The following is a 27,949-nucleotide window of genomic DNA, read 5'->3' as shown; positions in this document are numbered from 1 at the left end:
TTGTCGTAGTTTATTTACCCATATTGTCCCGTACTCGCCGCTCTGTTTGGTCGTATACGACCCCACGCATAGACGATAAATTTCCCGCGAAAGCCATTTGCCTACAGTTATATTATTAAAACTATTATTTCACGCTACTCTATTGAGCGTACACTGCGGTGCAAGAGCGCTCTCTTTCCGTACAAGACTATGTTCCATATTGCAGCGACTGCGCCGCTATTCGGGTGGAAACAAATGCCGATGACAGTCACAATAGCAGCTATGTCCTACAACACGCCGCACAGCGTGTACACAAATTTAAGTTCGCACGCTCGATCTCGTAAGGAAGATTTGGTCGTGAACAAAACGCACAGCACAAAATGGCGGACTACAAATTCCCGTTTCCTTTACAAATCTGGTAAAGTGCCGAATCTTTCTGCGGGTCTGCAGTACACGCAGTCACCCCGCTGTTCACGACGGCGCATACAAAATAGCTCTGTTTTCCCAGACAGCACACAAACAAGCCATCTGGAATTGTCCTCAGAAAATGGGCATTGGAAGGCTTGTCTTTTGCTCTGGGCCAAGCCAGAAAGAACAATCTCTGACCATGTAAGGTTAGAGAACTATATCGATCCGTTAAGCGGGTAAACAAGCTAGAAGTGCTTAGATAGCTTCAACTAGACTGCAATGGCAAAAGGGGAGTCAGGAAAATTGATGCAGAGTTTTATAGGGATGTCACGGTTGTGCTGGAGCACCACTTTCATCGCTGCAAGCTCCGTGGCAGTAGACGATGCCGTATCCCTGAGCCTCGTACATCAAAAAATACTTTAAATGAAATGCACAGGCCTCGAGCTTAGGCTCGTGGTTAACTGACCCTCGTGAGAATGTGCGCAAACGTTCTTCATAGCAGTGGTAGATGCTCGGTATCGCAAGACATGTCATTAGCCGGTGCAAACACCGCTTATATTAACGGCGACACCACACTAAAATTATTTACACCCTTAAGGGTGTAAACCACTGTCTATAACACCCTTACGCCGTAGCAAAAAAGGACAGCGCCCTTTATAACGCCCTGACACCGTACAAACTCCAAGAAAACACCCTTTTAAAGGGTGTTTTATTGTGAACTGCGCCCTTGCCAAGGGTGTTTTTCTTTGTTTTTGATAGGGTGTAACGGTGTTAGTTAAAGGCAATAATGGTGGAAATCGTTTTACAGTGCATAAATACTTCGAGTTACTGCGTTCACTAGCATGTCTGCACAAACGTACGCGCTGATCTTGCTTTTCGGTTCATATTTTTTCCGCTTCTGCTACCGTTGTTGCAATGGACGACCCATAGAACTGCCATAGCCTCAATGTAACTAGCGTAGTTTGTACAGTCTATTGAGCGCTTACATTTCTTAAACCTTACACTACGGTAAATGCAATGTCACCTAGTCGAGAATGACGTATAAATCTTCTAGTAATTAAAATTTATTGGCGCCAGCTTGTGCACTCCACTTAACTATATTATTAGCAAACGCGAAACCGCAGTAAAATTGACGTGAACATCCTAGAGTCAGCGAATCGAATTCCATGGCGCTTGCTCTGTACGCGCTCATCTTGTAGTGCATTCCCTTGCAGAAATATCCAGTCACATCAAGAACTTTCTAGATTAAACAAGAACACTTACCGTGGGGAAGTAAAGGGCTAGAGTTAAGCCAGATGGCGGAGCAAGGTGTGAAGCCGGAAGGAACACCCGGACGTGTGCTTTCAGCGAAGTATAAGATAACCATGCTCGTCCAGACGCCGGCAACAAAACATAAGCAGTACAGTTCACAAACCATGGATATAGTGGCAATATCTCGCTCGCTATTTATCCACTGTAAAATTAACACATTCATTTCCACGCAGGTTGGCTATCACCTTGTGTTGAGACTAGCACCAAATGTTCATGGCAAAAGATACAACCATTTTAAAGAATTCGCACTTGTTTGAACGGATGGGAACGGAAGAATAGTAGACGTCTTTGGCGAAATTCTTACCGCTTCTTTACGTGCAACAAATTGGCATATGGTAGCTTTCAGAGCTCGCCTTGGAACTCGATACTTTGAAATTCTTGAACTAATGCTCCACGTGTTCGAAAACATTGATTTGCGCTTACTTAAATTACTCATAGCTTCCATGACTTGCTGGAACTGTTGCATGCTATGCTTCTTATTTGCGTTAATGTTTACATTGACTATAATTTTAAGCATGTATTTAAGGGCATAGTTGACGCAGTACACACGCCCGCACAAATTTAAAAGCACAAGGTGGTCATCCACACATTTCTGAAACCTACCTACATTGTAATTGCTGATGTTGGCATCAATGCACTTGTCAATGCTTGAAAGACAAATTCTCACAAAACCGAAACTACAGATCAGCCAATGCAGATACCGTCCCTTTTACAAGAATACTAACCATCAGAACACTATATAATGGGCTGCAAGCAAATTTTTAAAAATCTATAACAACTGATCAGAGCTCATGCTGACATTCTTCTACAAGTCAACTTCACACCATAGTTTTACGAACACAGTTAAAGAACTGAACGTTCACTGCGCAGACTAGACGAAGACGCCAGAAAGAGCACGAGAGAATGCGCAAATTACAACTAACTTTATTAGGAAGAAACGCACTTACATACAATCACCCCATCTACCAGTCACCGTACCCCTTCTGCCACACGACACTTATGAGGTACGGGTTCGAAATGTAGTCAATACAATGCATCAAAGAGCACAATCCTTCTCAGTAAGCGAGAAGGAAAGTGTCCTACCACAATGATAGCTGGCACATGTAGTCTCATGTACCTAGATTATTTCCTGAGTCCGCTGGCTCCTGTGTTTACAGATAAAGATGCTCTGATCAAACAACGGCATACATCCATGGTCACGACAGTGTGCGGCAAATACGCACATTGTTAAACTGCTTAGATAGTCGTTTTTTGAGGCAACACCCCGTCTGCCCAATATATTTCTTACGGCAATTAAGTAGGACGACGTAGAACACGCATGCAATAGAATTTACGAACTAGACCTTGTGCTTGATATCACATGCACGTTTGTCAATGGTGCCGTAACTCTTCTTATACCAAGTTACAAGATTTATGGCACTGAAAACATAACATCCACGTCGGCCTTTTCAGCAAGCTATTTAAGCAGGTGGTACACACCATGCTCGTAAGGAATGACGGCGTATTTCTGTTTACTCTTTTCTGTAGTGAAAATATTTTTAGAAAACCATGCTTGTTTAAGGGACCATGAAGACAAAATGCACGTTTGTTTCATTCGAAAGACTTAGTGTTCTATAGTACCCAAATGCTTGTCCGGAAGCAAACGATGTTTTGTTCAGGGCGAAATTAATCAATTTATGCTAAAAGTTCTATTCTCGCGTCAAAAAGTGTGTTTGAACGACGTTTGGGATGACAATATAAGAACAGGTCTTTCGGCTAAACTTGGTGTGGAGCGGAGACGTGCCTACTGTTACGCAACCTAGGTGACGCCACCACACCGCGCAGCAAGCCGTTTTCGGCTTTTGGTTTTTTTGTGACCGTACTTAAACCTGGCTTGTTTTTGTTCATGGAGAAAATAATCGTTTCGTGAAACATGGTACTCGCTCGACAAATATGGTCACGTAAGACACCGTCGCTTGCGTCAGTTGGCCAGTGTCGTATGAGACAACCCCAAAGCCCTACAGCTCTGTGCATCTAAACGAAGCATTGTGCGCGCAGTACCAACAGCAGTACGCATCAGAACTTCTATGTTTACATGTGCTTTCGTAACTTCCACTGCTGGTCCCACCATGCTTACTGATATAAAAAGAATGTGCCCTGTATTTAAGCGTGAATCCGTCGTTCTTGCAAGCTTATAAGTTCTTCCTAATTTGCGTTTGCTTTTTCCGGCCTCCGCCAACTCCACAGCGACCTGGTATGACATCATAGCTTCTGTAGCGGGAAATAAGCTCGTGGGTAGCATGGATATTCACTTTTTCCTAAGTATACAACTTATTTGAGCGAAGTTTACGTTAAAAGGGGTGTCAGCGTGATTCTAACAAGGCAATCTTTTTATTGAACTAAACTTGCATTTTGTCTTCATGGCCCCTTTAAGGTGGTTAACTTTTATCTCCAGGCTGTCATCCAGTTTGTGTGGGCAAGATTTCTTGAGGCTGTTTAGAATACACAACTTAGCTACGCCCCGCTTTATGATCTTGGACTGTCCAGACTAGAAAGGGAATAACGGTTTGTATGCTTGAGGCTCGTACTACCAAAAGGTACGGCTTTCGAGCATTCTGGTTTTATGTCTCGGAATTTCATAGTATTATCCTGCAGAAGTTCATGGGTTAAATAGAGTGGTCCCAAATGTTGAGTGAACGCACTGAGTGTGGCAGAAACACTGGGTCGATAGGGGACGGCGCCATTAAAAACAGCGAGGTAATTGTCTACAAACGACAAATGTTACCGATGTTCAAGCTTTGCAGCAGTGGCTCTACTAGTTTGTCCAAACGGCCCAAGAATAAGCCACTGAGTACTGGGGCCACATATGACCCAATGCAAACTCCGCTTGCGAATAAACGCTGTCGTGTCAATTCAGGAAGGTCGTCTCTAAATAAAGGGAGAGCATCCAATGAACCCCTCCGCTGGCAAAGCAGCAGCGTTTTGAAACTTAACGACCGTGTAACTATCGATGTTCTCTTCTTACAGTCAAAACGTTGGCCATAAGGTATGCTGTAATACAAGTCTTTAATGTCGACTGAAAACGCTGTGAACGTCTGCCCATGGTTGTCCTTAAGGAACTCGGCCCCCTCCCCTGGTCCCTTGGTTAGAAACCGGCCATTCACATCGAGCATTAAGCTTCACTTGTAAAAAACGCGCAACGGATTTCTGCCAGGTGCCTTCCTCAGAGACTATGGCTCAGAGAGGCCTGCCAACGTAGTGAGTTTTAGTGGGAAAAAACATTTATGAGCTGCAACCTGTACCCTGTTCAATTGCCTTAATCAGCCTACCTAGGTTGAGCTCATTGCAAAGCTTCTTGGTCGCAGATCTCATCTTGCAAAGCGACACATCGTTACTGCAAGTGTGCACGTTATTTACGCTCTTTACGACTACCATAGCTTTTCATTCGAAAATGACAGCCGGGAGGACTATGAAACCACCCTCTTTATCAGCCAGTAGGAGACATAAGTTAATTGTTTTCTTTTAGAAAGCTGGAGACCCGCTTTACACGCACACTGCTCTCTACTTGCCTGTTTCGTAACAAAACATCCACACCTCCCGAGACTCGAAGAGGGCTTTCAACATCAGCAACTCTCCCAGGTATACTTCGGACCATGTTCAAGAGTTCTGGTGCTGACATACTAGGTTCCACGGCGTACTTTGGACCCACATTCAGAGTGTGTTTGACATATTCTGGAAAACTAACGTTACTTTCGTGCGGACGTTGTTTGGAAGAACTTGGCGTCCACATTGGAGGAGCGTGAATATTTCAACACTCTTTTCTCACTGTGAAGACAGCACCTTACTTCAGTTTCTTGTGCATACTTCTGTTTGAAATTTGTGGTGAGCCTGTTTTAACTGTTTTACGAGTTTTGTTTGCAAGAAATCATGTGTGCACCGCATGAATAAAAGGACAAAGAAGCCGTAATTCCCTGGAATTTTGTTGATGCTTCTAGATAACCCTGGTCGGGCTGCATAACGGTGCCTCGCTTTAAAACGTCCGACACCACCAGCCAAAATTGACCCCCATTCCTATCTTGCAATGAATATGACAATGCCAAATGTCCGAAAAGGGACATTAGCGCCATTTAGCTGCCATCATGTAATTTATTCTGTAGAGACCATGGGGTAACAACGCTTTACGCTCTATAACATAGCCATATTTCTGGATATGCCGCAGAAGTGTCGCATTAAAGCAGTGCAACGTTGGAGAAACTTTGTTTCCGAGCATCATATTGAAGTGAAGAAGATCAACCCTTAACTAGCATTAGTTGTTCAGAATTTCCACCACTTAGGAAATCTTTCAATCAAACTTTCTGTTACTTGGATGAGTACGAGAGGTAAAAAACGCATGGTTTATATATGGTAATATTATTTTATAGGCGCAAGGTCAACAAAACAGAAAGGGAACCATTGAAATACAGTAAGACATGGAATGCTTGAAAGTAACCGCTACAAATCATCAGTTAAATTTGAAGGGAAATAGATGCAAAGAGGAAAAAGATGGCTGGTATTCAGGATCAGGTCGTGATTATGTGTATTACGTAATAAGCCGCACATACTTATTCTCAGCAAAAACTTGAAAACGCGCTAAAGAGGAATCATGAAATCGTCAGCTAAAATGAATGATGGATGTAATTGAGTATTGTACCTACAATTCTGCAAAGCGTTTAGGTCCTGGCTCAAATTGCCTGATTCGCCACTCAGGCTACCGTATTTATTCGATTATAAGTCTGTCACGATTATAAGGCGAGGGTCAAGTTTGGAGAGTCTGAAAAATCGCCATATACTGAGGTTCGAATATGAAGTGGGATATGACTTTGAGACCAGAGATTTTGGAAAAACACCTCGCCTGATATTCTAATAAATAAGGGACATGTGAAAAGAAGACTGTCTGCTCAGCATGCAAACCGTTACAGTGGGGCGCTAACTAAAAATCAAAACAAATCTACATCTGTGCGGTGTGGAACAAAAAGATACGGGACGCAAAACAAGCAAACCAACTGGAAGCCAGCGAAACGGAAGAGAATTGGGCACCGCAATCCGCGCCTCATTCAGGAGGCGGACTCCCGCTGCTTCGTAGCTTCGTACGACCGCTTCCCTAACGAGCGCCCAATCGGGCGGGGGCACGCCGGTGTTCTTCTACTCTTCCGTTGGTACGCAAGAAAGCACACACGAAAACGCACGCATACGGAATCGGGAGAAATGCGCCAAAGGAAACGTTAGCTTTCCATACAACCGCGCGCAAGCCTCCGCCTCTTCCGTTTACTATCACTCCAACTACTGCTACTACCACACTACCGCTCCGTGTAAGACGCATATGAAAGGGAGAGCGAAAATTGTGGAGCAGCCCGCACATCCCCGCCTACGCAGCCTAAACAAGAAGAGAAAGACATCTCCCGCCTCTCATTTTCAGCATCCCCCACCACCCACTCTTTTTATTCGTCCCGTGAACGCACCGTTGCGCTCCCTCTTATCCGTCGCGGAGAGGAAAGCTCCGAGCGCTGGAAAAGCGCGTCCGCAGAACGCCCCCGCTGGTCGGAAGCTGCCACCCCGCCGAGCCGCCGCTCTTGCACTGCGCGTCGTCAGTTCCCAGGCCCCCGGGGACGAGATTAAGCATTGAAGGGAGGGATCGGAAAGAGGGAAGAGAGAGGGAGAAAAAAACTTCAAAACGCCGGTCTCTGCTGCGGCGAGAGTATCACGGGGACCACGGGGCCGACGGGGCGTCCAACCAGATTGTACCGGTTTGCCTGACGAGAGCTGGATGGAGAACGCAGACGTCAAGAACAAAATAACGGAAGGAACGAACGTAATGAAAACTGCGAAGACGCCATGGCGGCAGCGATGATGCCTCGGGGAAAGGGCGCGCCGCTAGGCGGCGCCAGAGGTCGTCTGCTTTCTCGGTCTCTCTTTCTCGTTCTCTCTGTCGCTCCTCTTTCTCTCTCTTTATCTTTACGCTTCCCTCGCTCCATCGAGTCTCCTCCTCGTAGTACGGACGGTAGCATCCCCTCGCGAGAGCGCTTCCATTAGAGAGGGGACGCCGTCGACGCCGTGAACGTTGGGATCGTACGACGCAAGGGCGAACTAAGTGGTGAGTACGAAATATGCCTCTCTAGCGCAGAAACCGCTGCAAAATGGAAGAAACGAAACGGTGGCATGCTGACGGGAAGAGGAGGACTCCGCGGACTAACGGGTGTTTGTCGACGCTCCGTCTTCGTTTACGAGACGGCTCTCTGGGACTCCGCAGTGCTCCGAAGATGCGGAGACGCGAATTGTTCCCCGAGCTCTGCAGCATCTCCGCACGCCCGTTAATATCCGGCGTCGTCGTGGTGGCGTAGGCTGCTTTACGTAACGATCGCTAATGCGGGGCCGGAGAATACTGTGGGATGCTTCGTTGGATTGGTCCATCATAGCCGCGGTGTTTGTGTCGTTGAGAGCCGGTCTTTGGAAGCTTGCTGATGTTTATAAAAACGGCATCCTTAGGCGCACCGGGATAACGGATCAGTGTAATATCATAAATTTTGTCTTTGGCGCTCCGTTTTTTTCTCTGTTTTGCTTCGTTTATCAACCTGGTAAAGTACACTTCGCAAAGAGTACTGTTTGGTTTGTTGGTAGGTCTTGTCAGAATAGTCAACAGCGCGACAACGAACAAGAAGAAGAAATACGACAGGACGAGCCCTGTGAAGTGAGGCGAATGATTCATACAATCCGCACCATAGTGCACACATCATATCGCCATGAAACGATAGCGCCGATGACATAAAATCCAGCGGCGTTCGCTGTCTGTGTGAGCAAAACGTGTTTAGAAAAAGAGCATTCTGTATTTCACTCACAGCGCCGGCGGATGGTATTCCTATCAATTTAGATTGTGATTGCAAGTAGGAGTTGCATACAAGCATAACCGACTTCAAAGTAAAAAAAATCTATTGACTTCGCTGAAGTTCAGTGAGCACTATGTCAGTTGTACGTGCCTGTTGTCAAACTACCTATACGCGCCGTTATGCCTCACTGACTTTCTGACACTTGGCACGAACTCGAGGAGTGTGTCTCAATTAGTCCGCAGCCTTCAACTACGACCTTCCTCCCATCGCGAACAACGCTCAGACCTGTCCCCTATTTTAGACACCGAGTCCTCGCATGCTTTTGTATCAAATCAAGTCTCAAAATAAGCAGCAGGAAATGATTTCACCAACAGAAAGTTATAGCAATGTTGTGACAACTCTTAAATATTTAAAAGGGCCATGCAGGCAAGCTGCTATTTGGCTCAGTTTGAAATACCTAGCCTTTGGTAACTCACTCGGCTCCATTAGTCATCAAAGACGCTTTGTGAACAAAAAGGCAATGAATATTTCAAAAATTCAAATTTCGCGCCACAGTTACGTAATGTGGGCACGAGTGACGTATTATTGGCCACCAATAAAAACATTTTATCGGTGTTTTGACTGTACAACCCCGTTCAAGGGATGCGCTAAAACAGAACTAGGAGCTAAGCTACAATCACTCAGTCATGCTTTTTAGCGGTTGCTTCGGTCAGAGCCCGCCAATGGCTTAAACAAGCTTTTGTGACGTCATAGAGACGTCACTGGAAAGTGGGTGGGAAGACTCCACTGCTTCCTGTGTTTTTCCTTAACATCTCAAATGTTGGTGTTATTGTTTTGGGACAAAGTAGTCTTTTCAAAGAACCAAAATTTTATTTTTCTCTCAGAGCCCTTTGAACCCGTGATTCTACGGCTACATGTCAAGTACTGAGTCCACTAGAAGCGTTTTCCTGGTAGATTTGTTTATCGCGGTTACAAACAAAAACATAAGAGAAATAGTGGGACGAACGACCAACCGATGACACTGCAAACAGTATGCAGTGCGTGCACAAGGTTGCCTTCAACTTGGGACTAAAATCAATACGAGGGCTGGGAGTCGATCAAAAATTCTGACCGGGTTAATCGGCAGGCAAGATTTGATTAAGTGGTTGGGTTGCGCTTCGACATAACAATTAGAAACAGTGGATTTCACGACACATTTCAAGTTTTGCATTTTTGTCTGTCGCGTAATCAATCCTGTGAAGTTGAAAAAAAAAAAGAAAAATCATAAGTATCTAGCTCCCTTGCGGACGCTAACAACATTCTTAAAATTTTCTGGCAATGTTGTGTGTCCTTCTTCACAGTCCTCCCAGCTGCGATAAACAGACACTCGAATGGCACTGATATGACTGGGGCGCGTATCACCACTGTTTAAAAGTGGCACTATTTGTCGAAAAATATAGCACGGCGACAGCCACCGCCGCAGAGTAACTGAACCCCTGTTTCAATAGCGTACGCAAAGGATGGCGTAAAGAGCCCTCCCCCCTCCTTTCTGGAAATTTTTTGGTCAGAAGAGGAAGGGGGGCGGGGTGAGAACTGAGACCGTCATTCCGGATAATTTGATCATAATGGTACGATACTACACTATTAATATAATTAAAATAACGGCAAAAAATAATATCGAATGACGACCAGTGATAAAAATTTTATCTCGCAAGCGATTTACCCAGTAAACTTGCGCGAATCCGACGTCTTCTTTCTCAGCACAACGAACAGACATTTTTAAATGCCTTTCAAAAAAACAAAAATCAATAACACAATCTTAATGTTAGTATGACACGCTCAATGCATTCGGATGTTTTCTTTTAACTACTGAATTGATTTTCTGTTTGTTAATGTTTTTTTAAGTTTTCCTGCTTTCTGCGCCCTTTTTTTTCCTTCCCGTTTTCTGGGAGGGGGTTGCGGGGTTGGGTGGAGATACTTTCTTTTTCTGAAATCAATTCATGCTCACGTCATTGCGCAAGTTAAGACTATCGGGCACCCAAGTGGAGACGCTTACGACATCACTTACGACAGAACTTATTTCTTCGAACTAAAAGAGAATGAGAACAGCAAGAAGAATCTGTGGACCAACTTGTGCTTACGTGAGGACAGATATCAGAGCCTTTCACATTTTGAAAGCAGGTATTCTGCCTCGAGATACTTAAACGCCATAGTTTTGATCTGTGTGTCTCTCTGCCTGTCTGTACACCCGTCCGTCAATGCGTCCGCCCGTCAATTTATTCGCCGGGCCAAAAGTTAAGAGAACTTTTAAACGAGGCGATTATATAAGCAGAACAACTTCCATTCCACTAAATCTGGAAGAATACTTCATGTCTGCAAACACTGTTTAGAAAAAAGAAAACATTAAGCACATTTGAAGTAAAACAGTAGTACTCGTACGTAACTGATACTTGCAGTATTCTTTTCAGAAAAAATTACACGTGGGCTTAATTTCCGCGAAAGCAAACAGCATTCAATCGGTTGAAAAAGTATTTTCACCATCAACTGCAAACCGACCTCGCGCTGGAGCCTTGCCCCGTGGATCGCACCAGTAAGAAAAGGTCCCAACAGGTGGCGGGCCAGAAGTGGTAACGCGGGAAAACTGAATCGACTCGACCAAACCTCCACCGTGCTTATCGTTGGATGAGTGTGACCGGAGGGGAAGAGCATGAGAGGGGGCGGGGGAGAGAAGCAAGTCAGTTACGTGGCAGAGGCGGCAAAAGACTATCGTTCTTCAAGGAAATTTGCACCAAAGCTAGCAAATACGTCGGCATTTTTTTTCATTGCCACACCAAACTTGCGGTTTTAGCGAAAGCATTCGTTAACTATGTGCCCAACATTAACCGCCATGGTACACAAAATAGCGGAATGACGGCACAACAAATGGCTGACTGCTCAAACCATACAAAAAGCACGTCAGGGGTTGGTCGGATTGACACTACATTTCTCCCTGGGGCCCCTATAAACAAAGCAACTATTTGAGTAGAAAAGAAAACTGGGGAGATTTTGCGTCGGGTGGGATTCAAACCAGGGTCCTCCATGGCAAGAACGGGAGCACTGAACCAACTCAGCTCTAAAAGTCTTGTTGGCTAAGGGTGAACATTTGAAAAGAGTTGTGGCCTTCAAAAGGGAAACGTGTGTTACAGGCATATTTCAAGAGTCATCTGAACATCCTAATTACACATGGAGCAGTTAGGTGAGAAGCAAAGCACGTTCCGCCAAATAGCTATGTAGGGATAACAAGAGTAACAAAGGGGTCGTTTTTAGGAGCGATGCACCTTAGGGGCTCCGGTTCTCGGTGTCTCATGTAGTCAGGGTACTAAACAGACCGGGACACTCGCTTTCAAACGCCTCGCGCTAGGACGTTTCATCTCCGTGGGCAAGAACGCGTACTAGATAACACACCGGGACACTTGTTTTCCAACCCCTCGCTCTGGAACGCTTCGTGCTTCAGACCTGAGGCCTTTACAAATCCGTATATTTCCGCCCCCACCCCCCTCGGAAATTTCATATCCGTGGGCAAAAACGCCAAGTTGCCAAGGCCTAAGAAGCCCATCGCTCAGCACCGAAACCGCATTATACACTTCATCATAACTTCCAAACCGCATCATACACTTATACACCGCATGCTTCGCCCCTCCCCAGGTTTCACGTTAGTGGAGATGCCGCGGTTTTTTTTCTTTTTGCCTTCATCAGAAATACAGTCGCCGAGAATTGAACCTTTGACCTTGTGCTTAGTAGCGCAAAGCCTTTCCCACGTATACATTGCCACCTTGGCGGGTTTTCGTACCGTTTAGTTCGCGCAACTTCGTCCGCGTAGAGCTGCACTTTCGGAAACATGCGTTGTGGTTCCTTCATTTAAAAAAAAAAACATGCAGTGAAGCGACACTGCGAGTGCTTCACTGATTCGGGTCACCACTCGGGCACTTAACATCAGTACCGAAATACGAGATGACGCGAAAATACGAGATTTTCTTTCATCTTCAAGCAACAAAAAAATTGGCCGCATATGTGCTCGTTTCGTTGCAAATGTCGACGAAAGATGATAGCCGTCTGGAACCGCTGTCACGTAAATGCCTCCCTTTTCGTTCCCGCTCACCTTTCATGTTGTTCCTCTCCCGTCTCGCTCCTCCCAAGATAATCACGCTGGAGGTTTGCTGAAGTCCAATTAAATTTACCGCGTTCCACTGCTGCAGGCCATGTGCCTCGATGCCAGCGCTTCCGTACGGCAGAGATGCACGGGAGTCGAGGCACCCTACTGCAACGTTCATAAAACCACGCTGCCCAACTCTACGTGCATTCCAAGCGGAACGTGGAACCTGTCGAGGGGAACCTTTCGTTACTGTTGCCGCTTGATTTTTTAAAATTCCGTCAGGAGCTATAGTGGCGCGGGCGACAACAGGCGAATGTGTGAATTGTTCTGCAGTGGATGTAGTATTGCATTTGCTACGAAAAAGTAAAGCATCTATGAATGTTTTAAATCGACACTGCAAATGTCACTTATGTATTCATTTTTCACCTCATATCTGCGTGACGTCTTGTTCTTGTTCAACAATGTTCACAAGATATATGAACATTGGCACCGGACTTAGACGTTTAGATCTGGCGGTGGGTATACAAACCTATTTTGCAGATTCTGTTTCACTTCGGCCGGGTGGCTTAATCGAGAGACAGACAGACAGACAGACAGACAGACAGACAGACAGACAGACAGACAGACAGACAGACAGACAGACAGACAGACAGACAGACAGACAGACAGACAGACAGACAGACAGACAGACAGACAGACGGACAGACAGACAGACGGACAGACAGACTAAAGTTTTCGCGTTCAAGTAGCCCAAGAAAGATTATCGTCTATAAAAAGCGGCACAGCGGGGAGATGCAATGGGTTCCTGTACACTTCGGAGTGGCTGGTAATGCGGCGCCTGGTATGGTGACCCCATCGGTCCACACCCTTTCTGCTACACCGCTGCCAATTCCATTTGCAAAAAAAAAAAAAAACAGGATGTGGCGCCCCTCGCATCCTCGATTGCCTAGAGAGCACAGATGTGAACCTGGACTGATACAATACGTCGATATGAGCCTCTGCATCCATAAGCCCGAATGCAGCTTCAAAATTGTCTCAGGGGTCAGAAACTGTGAGGAAGCCGTGCTACATCTACTGCGACTGAATGTGGTTCACGTAGGCATTTTGGAGTCGAAATTCAGCAGACTTCTTCATTACTTTGTTCGATATGTGACATGAGGGAAGGCACAAATCATGTCATCTGCGTCTGCTCAAACTTCGCAGCAAACACTACTTCATCTCTGTACATGCCGAATGACACGGGCCTTGCATTGTTAGCTATTTTGTGTGCTTGGCCGGGCCACAGGAGCATTGTTGATGTTTTTTGCGGAGCACGGGCTTAGATAAAGTGCTGTGACAAAACGTATTGTAAGGCTCGCGAATGTGTTTGGAAATTCGTGTGCGTCACCCACATCTCTTTAGTTATTCGATAATTAATATGCAGACTTTGACTGGTTTTTTATCTCATGGCGTCCCAAGCTAGGTACAACTGTTTGGCTAATCTCGCCTTTACCACTAAACGCATTTAACCTCTTTCTCTCTCTCGCCATACAATGTTGCGACGGAAGAAGTCGAGCTGTGGGCGAGTTGGTGATATGTGAAGACTTTGGTAGGGATGCGCAGAAAATACGGACAAGTTCCATTAACACTAGTGTTTACAAGCTGTAAGGTTACGATTGGTTTCCCGCATGACATGTCTTTCCCTGAAACCTCGTGTGTCCTGCGGAAAAGCCCTCCGTACAACTTTTAGATAGTTTTCGGGAAACTCGTATGTCAGCGTTTCCTTCCACATTACTATACCTCAGTGTCATCATCGTCAGTACCATGAAAGTAACTTTGTTTTAATACCTAGTCTTGAAACAGTTCAATCTGCGCGTAAATGCGCTTGAAGGAGACATGAAGAAATAAATACATCTTTGTCCAAGTTAAAAAAACTACCTTGTTGTAGCTCGCTCGGCTCCATTCCAGTCACGAAAGACTTAACTGAAAAAAAAAACGCAAGCAATGTTTAGGAACTTTCAAATTTCGCGCTACAGTGACCTGATATGGACAACAGCGACGCAATGGAGGCCAGCAGTACAAACATAGTTGTCAGCGGGTTGAGTGCACCATGGCATTCAAGTGGTATAACCAGACGGAACTAGAGGCCCTACTACATGGAGGAAAGAAAAGGTCAGGAGAGGCCCTGACGTGACGTTTGCTGAAGCCGCGCCCGCCATTTCGATGAGCCCACTGAGCCCAGCACTCTTTCCCATTCTCCTCTGCTGTTTCCGGTTTGATAACAGAGGGCGGCTGACGAAAGCAAACGGAGGCAGCAGTGTTTGGGTCCGTACTGCACGGCGGTCTTTGCGGCCAACGTTTCAGCGGCGATGAGTTTCACTTCACGTATACAAGTGGCTGCAGTAATTTTCAGGATGCCTCACTGCTGCGTGCTGGGCTGCAGGGTTTTTAAAACTTGCCGAAGCTGCCAACGCGCACCTTCTCACCGGCAGACCGATCAGGATGGAAAAGTACCGCGCGGAATCGACGAGATATCGCCGCAAGAGAACGGCAACTATGCTCCCCGACACACGCCAATTATCCATCGGATGTTGCCTTCGAAGGAAGGCAACAAAGGAAACGGCAGTAGAAGAAACGCTGCAAAATCAGCTGTAGTGCACAAGATTGCAGACGGCGGCGACGATGACGACGGCGTAGCGACTGCACTGTGTTGCTAGCGTAGGGGGGCAGCCACAGTCAAAATGCCGTAAAAAAAATTTCCGCGGCATTTAGCCAGATTTAGCTGGCGCAGCCGTAAAACACTAGGCAACACTGTCAATGGGCTCGCTAAAAATGACGTCACTTCTTCCACACTTTTTGAAACGCATTGGGATGCTAGGGGCCTCTCCTGGGTGTTCTTTCATCCATTCTCTACTACAATCGCACGACCGTGTTTCATGGCGGTGGCTTGGCTCGGCGGCACGCAATCGCAGAATTTGATGTGACGTCATAGAGACATCTCGGAAAGTGGCTGTGGAGTCACCACTGCTTCATCTGTGTTCTTCTTTTTTTTCTATATTTCTTTTATTTGAAATAAAAGTGGTATTGGTATCACTGTTATCGGAAGAACGCACTCTTTTTTTTAATGAAGCAAATTTGCATTTTGGCTTCAAGGCCCCTTGATGTGCTCTACACCTGTGTCGGCTAGAACGGTGAACTCATCCAGCCCACGAAGGTGAAGCCGCCTTGCACCTGCAGGAAAAACGACTTTCGTATCCCTCGCCTCGAGACCGAAAACTACTCCTGGTAAATAATAAAGATAATAATAATAATTACGCTGCAACTGCAAAATCGGGATTGTATACCGACCGTTGCAAAGTTTATAAATCACGGTGGCTATGGTAACCACAATATTGCCGACTTCAAACGAGTGACTGTCCTTGTTCCAGTTTCAGTTTAATCTCGTATTGAAAATACAGTGTGTAAAAATACATATACAGAAAGGGGTCCCAGAGTTATAAACTGTAATGGGACCCCTTTTTATCTGTTGTACACAACTAAGCATTTAGTAGTAGTCATGAACACGAATAATATGCATAAACGGACAGCTGCAGTAACAATAATTAACTATGACATGGAAAGAAACTCTACAATTATGACAAACATGTAAGAATAATAAATACCAGAAAATGAAGTACAAGTGTACAAAACATTGGAAAGGAATACATTAGTAAGCAACTACATCAGCGTAAATTGTCAGAGAAAAGAAATGTCCTGAGAGCATGCCTGAATGATGACAAGGATGATGCAGATTTAACATTATAAGGCAAGTGGTTCCAAGCGTTTATAGCAGCAAAGCCGACTGAAGTTTTCCCATAGTTAGTGCGCACTGAAGGCAGTAAGAAGTTATTTAACTCTGCAAACCTTGTTTTATTGGGGTTAGAGAGGGTACGGCGGTCAATTATGTGAAGAATACCGGGATCATGAGCCAGGCGGTAGGCAGTGTTAACTGTTTCTCTTTTCTGCGAGGTGGTCTTCCAATTAGCTTTCTATTCAACTATCAGACTGCCGGGTTAGACTCCTACGTTCATATTTCGTTCCAAACAGTTTGTTTCGTGCAAGTGGGAGTGCGAAAGCGGGTTTAATTGCAGGGCGCTTTTCTAAGACGTACCGACAAAGAAAAATAAAAGGAAGGGTGGGCCTCGATACGACAGCGGTGAATCCACAGATAAGTGACTAGCACTCGAACAATTAGCAACAATTCGGCAATCTTGCCATTGGGGATGGTGCACACTATCACAGAATGTATCGGGAAATTTACACGGCGAACACATGTAAAGTCTGCCGCAAAGAGAGAGAGAGAGAGAGAGAGAGAGAGAGAGAGAGAGAGAGAGAGAGAGGGAGAGAGAGGGAGAGGGGGGGAACGATCTTTAATGAAACTGGCCATGTCAGCCGAACTAAGCTGTCTGGCTTGCTACGCCAGACGAACCCGATGACGGTGATGATTATAATGATGAAGAGGAGTACATATGAGTTTAACTATTTACAAAGTCTGATCAAAGCTTGTGTCTTTTAGGCAAGCCAATTGGGCTCTCGTTGCACGAGCGGCACGTTTGGAAGTATTCCAAGGACCTAATACGTCCCTCAGTTCTAGTCCTACGGAGAGCGGCCGGCCCACGGACACTGATTGATTGATTGATTGTAGGGTTTAACGCGCCGACGCAACGCAGGCGATGAGGCGCGCCGTAGTGGAGGGCTCCGGATTAATTTTGACCACCTGGGGATCTTTAACGTGCGCCGAAATCTCGTACACACGGGCGTTTTTGCTTTTCGCCTCCATCAGAAAAGCGGCCGCCGCGGCCGGGAATCGAACCCGCGACCTCGTGCTCAGCAGCGCAACGCCTTAGCCACTGAGCCACCGCGGCGGGTCCCACGGACACTGCGAGAGACCCTCTTTGTGTACAAAAGCGCGCACAATAACAAATGAGGTGTTGCAGATCTTCACACACACCACACTGTGGGCACCGAGGCGAGGTGGACTGGTTGATTTTGTCGCAATAGTATCGCGTGTAGGCGACGTTCAACCGCATACGGTGGAGTACTGCTTCATCATGCTTGGATAGCCCAGGTGGCATCTTAAAATTACAATGCGGGTCGATAGAGTAGAGGGCCGCGTGATGACGGGATGCGTCTGCCCAAAGCGAGAGCTGCATGCTCCATGCCACACTGGATGCAAGGGCTGAAGCATGTTTGCGAGAAAATGGCACCGGTATTTTTGATCCGCGTTGGTCATGCGCTGTGGATGCTGCAACGTCCGCCTTCACATTTCCAGTTATCCCGGAATAGGCAGGGAGCCACTGGCAAAGGTAGCCACCTTAACCCACGTGCTCTGGGATTGCACCAAGGATCCGCACGGCGCTAACTCCAGAACCCTCCCGCCGCGGCTGTCCGGTGCCTTGTGCAGCGCCAGCCTCGACGGTCAACTCTGGGCCGCCCAGCAGGTTTGTGAGGCGGTGAAGCGGCAGGACTTCGACACCCCCAAGCGGGTGACTTAGGCCCGGTCAGCGAAAGCTCAGCAGGCATTCAATAGAGTTTTTTACCAACCAAGTGCAGGGTGCAGCTATGGAACAGTCGTGCAGATATGCAGCAGACGGCTGCGGATCTTGAACGCACAGCTACGCTTTGCAACAACGTAGGCCTCAGTGCCAATCAATGCCTGTCTAAACGGTATTCCCACAAGCGTTAGCGCTTGAAACGTGAGTCCCTGCCAAAATGGCTTTTCATTCGACGAGTCACCGCGTGGAACAGCCCGATGAATCATAAATGGCCCTTCGTCAGCACCCCCTGGAATCATGCAAAAAACAATAGTAAGAAAGCGTACCGGCTCCCTGGCCGGGACCTGCTTTGGTTAATCCCTGGCAAATTATTCACGAACGCGCGCTAATTGCATTCGGAAGACTTGGGGGCCCAAGCAGCCCGTAAAGGCGCACATACGATTGAACGCGCACTGCTCGGAGCATGGAAGCGAAGCGCTGTTTTAGGGTTAATGAAAACGGAAACGAGCGATAAAAACTTCACAAAAGAAAACAAACTCGCACCTTAGCAGTGCTGGTGAACAGAGGGCGAAGATGTATTTAAATTTTTAATGCGTATCGGGGCGAAAATTTCCGCTTTAATTATCTCGCGGCGTGCCGGTGGTGCCTTAGCCGAAAACACAGCGCGGTCTCTCCGCTTAACATACGAGGAAGGAAGCGGCCAGCTGAAACACGGGAAAGAAATTACGAAAAGAAGAAAATTTAAAACACGCGGACAGCTTATTTAATGGCGTCGCGGGCGTTGGCAGCCATAATTGATGGCTTGTCATCGCAGTAAAACGCGGCCGACCGTACATTTTCGCGCCGGTGACAGCAGTGTTTTTTTCTTCTTCTTCTTCTCTCTCTTGTTTTTTCACCGCGTATGGGGCCGAGGCAGTGCCTGTTTTCTGTCATCGTCCGGTTTCCTTGTTCTCTCATTTGCCATTTCGTGTTTTGGGCAGCTCGTCTGACCGCCTGCTGGGCGCTTCTGGGCGCTTGGAGATAAGAGCGTTGGAAAACGTAGAGAGAAAATTGCCGATGCAGGGAAAAAGAGAAGAAGAAAAAAAAACAGACACATTCTTTCCGCTGGTTTCTGGCTCACCGCGCTGTCGAGGTGGCGCGCTTCGGGTTTCACTAAATTTACCCTACCTTGCTACCGCCGCTATCCTTTTTCCCTTTGAACTTGTCTTTCTCAAGGAGGCTAATTTATGCTCCGGTCGCAGCCTCGTCTAGCTCTTCGAACCGCCATCATCTAAGATATGATGATGGCGGTTACGCCTAACGGCGCCAGTAGCGCAAGCTGACGCCGTTTCACTTTTACTTTTAAGAAACTTTACTTTACTTTACTTTTTACTTTTAAGTTAGAGGGTTACTCTACACGTTTAACGTCGTTACAAGTGCAGTGGGCTACGGACTTTTTTAGAACACAGCTTTTAGTATGTCTTTCAGCCCGCTGTCTTGGCCTAGGTAATATAACCACTTCAATGGTGTTATGTCCGCGCGGTCAGTGACAAGCTGACGCACGGGCACACTTGAAATAGGGTTTATTCACTTCAAGAAGGACGCGGCTTTTAGCGACTGCTCTGCAGCAAGGTCCCCAAAGCGTCTCTCCCGCCTTGTCCATCGCACCGCGGAGTCGGCGCAGAGGGTGTTGGTCGGGGGCGGCGTCGGCGAGGGAAAGGGCCCCTTGCTGGCGCGGGGTCGAGAGGCGCCGACTGGCGCGCTGTCGGAAAGCGCCGAAACGGAATGCACTTCCGCTGGGCACGAACACAACAAATGGTTAAATTAATTTCAGCAGTGTACTACACCCGTTCCTGGTATTTTTTTTCAGTAGTCCACGTAAGGACTGAGGTAGCATTGCCCCAGTTACTTTGGCCGAGCGAACACTGATTAAAGTTGCTAGAATAAGCAAATTCCCTTGCATCCTTGGATTACTTACCCGTCTGAGTGGCTCCGTAGCTAAGGCGTTGTACTAATGGGAACGAAGACGCAATATCGATTGCTGCCTGGGCGGACCCGTTTTTCCGACGCATGCGAAAAACGAAAACGTCCGTGTGCCGACATTTGGGTGTACGTAAATATGCTCAGGTATTCTGCTTTAATCCGTTTTCCTTCACTAGGATGCGCCTTAGAGCCCTGGTGTAGCTCCGACGCGCAAAACGCCGTCTCACAGACACGCACAGAAAAACGGTCATTCTGTTGTGACTAATCGGACAAGGGGTGATGGATGCGGAAAAGATGGAAAACGAATTAAATTACAAAATTAGTACCTAAATGCAATCATGTACATTGAATGCGCAACTAAACTTCGCGATAATCAAGTAAGAGAGCGCGCAAGCAAGCAAGCAAACGGCTTGGTCAGGGCACGTCGCCATTTTCAGGCGGCCAGCCGTGAAGCGGTCACGGAGCCTAAAATAAAGAGCGCGCCGGTAAGCGAATTTTCATGACAGTACGCAGTTTCCGAGTAGAGAAAGATGAAGGGCAGTGAGCAGCCAGTTGTAAGCCCACATGCGGACCCGGACGCCGAGGTCTGTGCGCTGCTGCGGCCACGGTTGTATGCAGTTACCCCAGTAGCCGGCATTCCTGGAACATTGCACCCTGGCACGGTGCACGTAACTCTTTTCGAGAAGCGAACACCCTCGGACTGTCGGCGTCTCCTGTCGTCGTCGTCGTTTCATGTAGTCGCGCTACTAAAACACGACGACACTTGTTCTCCAACGCCTCGCGCTAGAATGTTTCGTCTCCGTGGGCAAGAAAGCGTAATAAAAGGACAGACCGGGACACTCGTTTTTAACGCCTCGCGCTAGAACGCTTCGTCTCCGTGGGCAAAAACGCGTACTAAAAGAACACACCGGGACACTTGTTTTCCAACGCCTCGTGCTAGAAAGTTTGATCTCCAGAGGCAAAAAAGCGTAATAAAAGGACACACCGCGACGCTCGTTTTTCAGCGCCTCGCGCTAGAACGCTTCGTCTCCGTGGGCAGAAACGCTGTACTAAACGAACACACTGGGACACTCATTTTCAAACGCCTCTTGCTGGAACGTTTTATCTCCACGGGCAAAAACGCGTACTCAAAGAATAAACTGGGGCGCTCGTTTTCCAACGCCTCGAGCTAGCATGCTTCGCGCTTCAAAGTCACGAGACTTTTACAGCAAAGCTGTATATCTCGACCACCAAACGGTTTCATCTCCGTGGGAAAATGCGCCAAGGCGCCAAGAACACACTTATACACTGCATGCTTCGCCCCTCCCCAGATTTCACGTTAACGGAGATGACCCGGGATTCGTTTTGTCTCTAACGACAGAGAACCGAACCTTCTCGCTCTAAGGTAACCCAAGGAGAGAAACGGCAGGAAACCATGCTTTAGAGCGCTAAGGGAATTCAGAGGGGGGGGCACCGAGAAGGAACTAGACTGTGGAGGGCTAATGGAACTCGAGTGAACCCCACTTTAGCACGCCAAGGGGAACTGAAGGACAGGAATGGCAGAGAAAAGGGAATCCCGGGCCATCTCCACTAACGTCAAACCTGGCGAGAGGCGAAGCATACAGTGTATAAGTGTGCTCAAAGGTTGTAAGTCTCTCTCTTTCCACACGGCGCGCGCTGATTGGGCGCCGGAGAGGCGCCGGTGGGAAGAGCAATCACGCGCTTGCTGATGCGGTGGCGCCCTCTCTTGCGTTGAACCGGAGTTAAGCAATTAAATGAGAGACACTGGCCGTAAGTTGTGTTCGTGTTAAACGCCGCAGCATGCTAAGAAGTATGGTTTACAGGAGAAAACCTGGCGTTTGAAACCAATATCCAGACCGAATTAAACAAATTTCTGTTAATAATGCAATTAACTCCCGATTATTCGTATATTTTACATTAGTTTAAATCAAGCTAGCTAATTTTGAACCGGTTTTATCTAGATTACACTCGTCTTTTGACCATCTTTTGACAACTTGATTTACCGTGACGACATGAGTTGACAGGAGACACTGAGAGCCCGAGCCCCTAAGGTGCTTCGCCCCTAAAATATTTAGAGCCCGGATCTCGAGGGGAAGCGTGGCAGGGCATCTAACAAAGCTTAAGGGAAGGCACGGCACAGAGGCGGATTATGCGTAGTTCGGGGAACTGAATGGGAGGGTGTGGGCACTTTTTTTCCCCCTTTCATGGTACGATCTGCAACGGATGACGGACACGCTCCCCGCTAGTTCTGAGGCTGTCCTTATGCAGGTTACCGCATTAAAAAAAGCCCTCTTTGCCGCTGCAGTGAGGACTGCAACATAAAAGCGGGCGCATACCGTGACGTCAATCCCAGTGTTTCCACCTGATGTCGCAGTCGGGGGCATAACTCCACGTGCGGTAATTTCGAACCCGTGATTACCCAAGAGACGCTGCGTATGCTGCGATGTCACGCTAATCGATCCGTCCGAAAGATGAAGTAGCGCGTCCAATTTCACGTCCCAGCCCGAACTAACGAGAGGGGAGGGAAGCTGGGAGCCACAATCTCCATTGCATGAGAACCGGGCACAGCTAGTATGCGCGGACGATATTCGCTTTGAGCCACAATACTCGCAAGTGGCGGGGAGAGAAAATTACTCGATAACAGAAGCCCAATGAGGTCGCAAAGGACCAGTACACCCACCACCCACACCCCCATCCACACACACGCACACACAGCCCTTTCTTTCCTAGCCTGTTTTATTATCACTACTGTTACAGTTGCCAAACCTGCCTTCGCAAAAGTTTCGGTTAGGGTTCAGCCCAAGTCGCCCCGTATTCGATCCCCACGAGGGAATAACGGCGTAGGGAGGGAAATGAGGGAATGGAACGTGTTCCCCGAAAAGGAAATCAACCGCATTACGACACACAGGACACGTGCGCCTTTCGCCATAGTACAGAACGCGACGCAAAGTACTGCTACGGCGTTCGTTTGCACTCCTAACAACCGCGGCGCGGCATTTAAAGCACGCTCTTCCTCTCCATCTTCCCTAATCTCTTCGTGTTCTCCCCTTTTCCCTGTCTCCGTTTGTGTTCTGGGGAAACTCCTGCGAACCATCCCCCTGCGCGTGCAGAGAAAGGCGTGCGCAGGTGGCCACAATCAGGAGAGGAGTGCTGTACGCTTCGCTTTGATTCGTGTAATAGGGTTAGCGGAGCGGAGAAAAAATGGACCACTTAGTCCACGACGACGGCCGCTATGCGCTGCGGATTATCGGGAGCTGCGCACTAGTTAGGCTGGCGTGCGTCTCTTATTAGGTTTTCGGCCGGAAATGAGAGCGCGCTGTTGCCGCGTGCATCCATTCCGGTGCTATATGGATTATTGTGTGGTGTGAACAGAATGCGTCGTAGTGAGAGGCAGGAAATTGTGACGAATAGATCAGGTTGTTTTGGATTAAATTAGCGGGCTTGGTTCTTCTGGATGCGTGGTGATCGCGCCGGAGGCAAGACGGGCGCCTGTTGCAGCGAGCAATATATTATGATGATAATAACAGCGATTGCCTATTACGTAGTTGGTGAACTATTAGATGTTGGTGTCGGCAACTAATTAAGAAGAATAACAACTGAAAAGGGGGAACCAACCGGGTAACAGCAAGCCGTGTTCGTAATCATCGAAATGGCATGCGAAATTCATAAAAAGGTTAAAATATAGCAAAATATAAACATATGAAATAAGATATTGTTACGGTAAAAGAGCGTTTATTTCCTGAACAAGGTCGCGGGTTCGATTCCCGGCCGCGGCGGCCGCTTTTTCTGATGGAGGCGAAAAGCAAAAACGCCCGTGTGTACGAGATTTCGGCGCACGATAAAGATCCCCAGGTGGTCAAAATTAATCCGGAGCCCTCCACTACGGCGCGCCTCATCGTCTTCGTTGCGTCGGCGCGTTAAACCCTACAATCAATCAATTATTTCCTGAACAGGACGGAGAGGTCACACAGGTTGGTTGGTTGGTTGGTTGCCTCGGAACATGGCACATACCCACGCGTGGGATTGGCCAAGAAACTTTGCACCTAATCAGGATGTGACCTATACTATTTTAGATCCCAAAATTTAGAAAAGGAAATACAGAACAGAAAACACACAAAGACCACAGCTGAGGGAGCTGCTGCTGCCTCTAGTCCAGGGATTTCCCATCCGCCATGTACATGTCCAAGCACGTTAACCGTTACAATGTATACCAGAAAACTTAAACTAACAAAAAAATTCGCGAATGCCTATCTAATCCAGCGCTCTCACGCCAATAAAATCGCATCAAAATACGAAAATGTTAAAAATGAAACAGAGATTCAGGGAATATTGCCACGAACCAACACATCAACATATGTAAAGTGAAAAAAATTAAGAGCTTAAAATAAGAACGAACTGAAAATTTACTCGCAAATGTCTATAACAAATGTCTATCAAATCAGCGGCGTGATTCATTAAACGTAAAAGAGAAACGGAAACGAAAAATACGCTGTCTGAAGTAAAACGGCGTCGAAGGGAGGCGAGATAGGGGCACAACAAAAACAGACGATAAGGAAATCGACTCCTCCTCGCGCTGTCTGGAACCACGCCAAACGCAAGAAAACCGACATTTGGAGAAATTCCGCCCAGAAGCTGCACTCGGCTGGTTTGAACTGGACGGATCCGGTACACCACCCGGTGTTTTGAAGAGAAACAGCGACAAAGACCATTCAACTATAAATTCCGCAATAGGCAGTTCCGGCCAGTGTTTATATCTGCCTATTTCTTCATTTCTGCACGGCGTTTCTTTCTTGTTTTTGCATGTTTGTGAGGTGCTGCTAATGATTCCTTATTCCGTTATTCCCGTCTCTCACGGCACCCGAGTTTCCATGTGCCGTCTCACGTTCCTTTCACTGGGCTCATCAATAATCAACATCTTGCAGTTCCATCGCAAATGCATCTCGTTTACGCAGAACATAGTCCCATGAGGCACTTCTGCGCTTACCTTCTTTGTATGCTTATTTTTACCGTTCTTCTTTTAAAGCGAAACGTTTTAACTCCGCCCACAAGGGGTCGTTCGCGACCATTGTTGTCTGCAGAAAACTCCCGCGAACAAATGAAAGAAGTTACTGGCACCGCTAGGAATCGAACCTGAAACTAATAACGTAACAAAGCGAGAGCCCGTTGTCTTACCGATTGAGCTACGAGCGCACGCGGAGACGGGGGAGACAGACGTTGCACTCACCGAACACATCTGCGGGTTTACTCCCTGCGTTCTCGCTAAATGCACGCGATAGCGTCACGCGACCTCTCGCGCTGCTGGGCTCTCCGCCAGGGCACGTGTAGCTGCCGTGTGCGCGCCTTGCGCATGCGCTAGGAGTTATAAAAATTAAAGGAAGCTCACATCAACGCACGGCATCCCACTTCTCCCTCTCTGCCGCCGATGTCGTCGTCTCCGTCGGCGGCGGCAGAGACTGAAGATTGAGATCGCACACCGGGTTTGAGCTTCATTTAAATGTTTCCAATCATGCGCTTCACCAATACAACTAAACCAACCACCGTTCATGAATCGTGCATTGATATAACTTTAGCAAAGAATATTCCTTTGAAGTAATAAAAGGTGCGGTTAAGTACATTTCACTTGTCTCTGGTTTCTCTCTCTGTAGAGCCACGTGTGTGAACACAAGGGACGTCGCATGGGTAATCGTTGTGCGTGTCGTGTAGAGCTTCGCTTTCAGACCACCTTCACAGGGTGGATTGGCGCGCATTGTTTACGTACAGCAGCCTTACATTAGTATAAAATGTGAAATAAGCGTGTTCAACAACAACCACCCCCCTTCTTCGATCACTTAAGTTTTGCGAAACCTGACTCCATTTGGGACATAATTATTACTATGTACCGGCTCGTGTACCCTGCGGGCTGAAAGGGACCCTTCAATACTTTCAATAAACGGTTTCACTGTTTCCTTAGCGTGCGGAAGTACTACAGTTATCGCTAACCCGGAACGGCGCTGCGTGATTTGCTCGTCGCAGGAGATACACCTTCCGGTTCTGTTTTGTCTTTGGGGAATTCTTTTTAAAGTGGCTATCAAATACGGTCATTGCTGCAACTGAAGCAAATCTGGCCCATAGACGCTACGCCGCTGTAAAGACGTAATTCCAGCGGTCGAAGAACGCCGAGACTGGGAAAGAGACAAAAATCTTTTCAGCAAGCTTTTAACTTATATGATGGGCATAGAGCAGTATTTTTTGGCCGAGGTACTTAGCGACCTCCCAATCTAAGTGCTAGATGTGTTGGTGACTACGTTCTGAAATAATTAAGATTTCGAAAAAAAAAAGTGGGAAAAAGTGTTGCAGGGTTTCTTGACCGCCTTTTCCGTAGGTCGACGCACCCTTATACAGCGAAATGCAAATCCATTCCCTATCCGATCCTGCCTATGTCCTCGTACAATGGTTGCCATTGCGTTACTCGGGTAGTCCTCCTGTTTAAAGTGCTTGGGAACACGTGCGGGCACAACTTTACTCCTTTTTTTAGAAATTTGTTTGTGGAGGCATTATTTGTGCGTTCCGTAAGCCTTACTCCGGTCTTCATCTCCTGTATGGTTCGTTGGGCCTATTAAGACCTGCGTCTCTCATTACGTTTCGTGTAACACTTCTCGGGGCAGGTATCATTAAAGCGGAGGCTTCTCAGTTGTACCGATGGCGTTCTGTAAAAAAAAATGCATTTCCCCATAGACCGGTTGGTCGACCGATAAGTTCCGATAGGATCTCTGGACACACACGGCGCGTGCGTGAAACAAGGCTTCCATTGTGTCAAAACTGTTACTTGAAAATCGCAAAAAAGGAACGGCTCCAGATGAGACGATACGCGCATCGATGAGGAAGAAGGCGTACAATAGTTTACAGTTATCTCATGAATCACGTATCGGTACACATTTAGGTCGTTCGTACATGCGTGTACTTAGTGCAAGAAGAATCGTCGCATGGGTTTGTTCTTCGTTTCCGATTTGCGTCTTTGAAGGATTGAATTTCGATTGGACGCACTTGCAACGAAGGTTGGACGATCTTTTAACGTTCGCGCGTCTCTCAGCTTTCTATGAGAATGGACGGTAAATTTTTTACGCAAATATTACGAAAAAAACGATAAATTAATCTTAAGTAAGGTATAGATCCAATCATGCGTACTCCTTGTGATGACTTATTTGGCATAAACTCCCAGCAATTTCAGTTTTAAGTGCATATCAATTTAGGGGGTCGCCTTGTCGTAGTAGCGGGCTGTAACGGTCGATGCCAAACGACTGCCGGAGTCAGGAGGTGCTGCTAGGTAACGGACCTAAGTAGAGCCCGGCGATCCGTCGTAGGTCGTCCCGCAGAGGCCTCGAAAACCAAGCGGTTTAAATAGTTATAACCGTTCGCAACTCGTGAACACGCTTGTCATACATCTCCCCGTTGTTTAGCGCAAAAAAAAAAAAACTGCAGGTACATTTGACGCAAAATATACACAAGTAACCGGCAGCACCCGCATTCATTTAGTTCGGAATGCTCGTTGTGTTGGTTTTTGCGATAGTAAGTGAAAACAAAAAAAGTGGCTGTGCAGCGGCGGCACGGGAGGGAGGAAAAGCAAGCACAAAAAGAACAGAACATATGAATGCGGAAAACTAGGCAGGCGGTAAATTTGCGTTTCTTTGGGTGGTAGCAGTGAGCTGATAACGGCGTTTTAGCCCACTATGACGAATCACTTTCTCTGCACTTCTATGAGCTTTCACTTTGAGTGGAACGGCTTTATTTTTACCACCTCTCCCCGACCCTACATACGAGCAGTCGGCTCACCGGCTGATTAGCTCGGA

At 47.1% G+C, this 27,949-nt stretch overlaps 1 protein-coding gene across 4 annotated transcripts in view; it reads left to right on the top strand.

The window, feature by feature from the left end:
* The first annotated feature begins 7,649 nt into the window (after positions 1 to 7,649).
* Positions 7,650 to 27,949, top strand: part of LOC144141168 (uncharacterized) — a 77,950-nt gene continuing 57,650 nt past the window's right edge. For all 4 annotated transcript variants that reach the window (XM_077672722.1, XM_077672721.1, XM_077672724.1 and 1 more), the window contains exon 1: positions 7,650 to 7,807. The gene's annotated coding sequence lies outside the window, so the exon portion shown is untranslated. The remainder of the gene's footprint in view (positions 7,808 to 27,949) is intronic.

Source organism: Haemaphysalis longicornis, unplaced genomic scaffold, assembly GCF_048455015.1.
Source record: "Haemaphysalis longicornis isolate Haplotype H1 unplaced genomic scaffold, Haemaphysalis longicornis Haplotype H1 scaffold_6, whole genome shotgun sequence".
Taxonomy (NCBI): Eukaryota; Metazoa; Arthropoda; class Arachnida; order Ixodida; family Ixodidae; genus Haemaphysalis; species Haemaphysalis longicornis.
Note: the sequence above shows the minus strand (reverse complement) of the source record. Positions and strands in the feature narration are given on the sequence as shown.